Raw genomic sequence first — 1,276 nt, 5'->3', positions numbered from 1 at the left:
TTTAGTTATAATTGTTGAATTACTAGATTGAAAACTGATTGTATGTACTGGGAAGGCAATCAATGAGCTAGGTTTGTAATTTCTCATAGTCTTATGAATGAAAAATCTAGTTTCAGTACAATATTGTTTAGCTTGCAAAGTTTGGTCAAATTTAAATGATGGTTGCTATTAAGATTGAATAAAGTTACTTTTTTATTGAAATGACATTTTGACTTTCTGATTATGTGACATTTTGACATTTTTTATTGCATAGATTAATTCACTTATTGTGGTTCTGTTTTAATGATATTATGAGTCTAGAGATGTCTTTTTTTCGATTGTAATCTGCTGCATAGTTTTGTGTTTTTTTTAAATCATCATTGAATCTATTTCTTTATTTCTTATAAAGATATGGAATATTTCACTCGTCCTTTTCTGTGAGTTTGGATTAAATTACCTTTTTAGTAACAAAATCTCTATTACTTAGTCATATATTGCTTGTGGATTTTGGGCAAGTACAAATGTAAATGTTCATAAAGATTTATTGGATGTTAAACTTTGGCAGGTAAGTAAGTTCTTTTGCTTCATCATATTGAATGGTGTACTTATTTGGAACATGACTGTTATGAATTTCATCTTATTTTTAGGTGCACACTCTTTTTAAAGGATTGGAGAAAATTACTACTAGTGCAGACATTCCAATGTTGGTTTCTGGGGACTTTAATTCAATTCCAAGAAGGTCTGATAACTTTCTGGTTATATTATTTGTTTCTTCTGCAAGGATCTTTTATTAGTCTCAATAATTTGTTTCTTAAGGTTATATTCTTAATTTTTTTGTAGTGCTCCTCATGCACTTCTTGCAATAGGAAAGGTAGACCCATCCCATCCTGATTTAACTGTTGACCCACTTAATATATTGCGTCCTCACAACAAGTTGGTTCATCAGTTGACACTGATAATGTATTGAAGAATTGCTTATATATTATGTATTTTCCCTAAAGTGGTGGTTCCTGATTTTAGTTGTTTTTTTTTTCTGATTAGGGATTTATATCAATTTTAGGTCAATGCTTATTCATCCTTTGCAAGAACAATTGGTCTTGGATTTGAGTAGCATAAATGAAGACTAGACAATGTAACAAACGAATTGACAAATTTGTGGTATGATATGATAGTTCATTTTCTGGATCAATTTTGTTGATGTGATTTAATGATGTGTTAATGAAACTGTTAATGAATTTCTGTGGTAGGGTGAAAACATGGCCAAATTCTTTTGCATGTTGTACAATAGAGCCGAAGG

General features: G+C 30.1%; 1 long non-coding RNA gene across 1 annotated transcript in view; it reads left to right on the top strand.

Annotated features, from left to right (window-relative positions):
* Positions 1-919, top strand: part of LOC111241146 — a 1,816-nt gene extending 897 nt beyond the window's left edge. Inside the window, exons 2-3 of the long non-coding RNA XR_002666937.1 lie at positions 627-718; positions 820-919. This is a non-coding gene — a long non-coding RNA (uncharacterized LOC111241146). The remainder of the gene's footprint in view (positions 1-626; positions 719-819) is intronic.
* The last annotated feature ends 357 nt before the right edge of the window (positions 920-1,276 follow it).

This window comes from Vigna radiata, unplaced genomic scaffold, assembly GCF_000741045.1.
Source record: "Vigna radiata var. radiata cultivar VC1973A unplaced genomic scaffold, Vradiata_ver6 scaffold_445, whole genome shotgun sequence".
In the NCBI taxonomy this organism is placed as follows: Eukaryota; Viridiplantae; Streptophyta; class Magnoliopsida; order Fabales; family Fabaceae; genus Vigna; species Vigna radiata.
The sequence above is the reverse complement of the archived record's forward strand: the minus strand, read 5'-3'. Positions and strand labels throughout refer to the sequence as shown.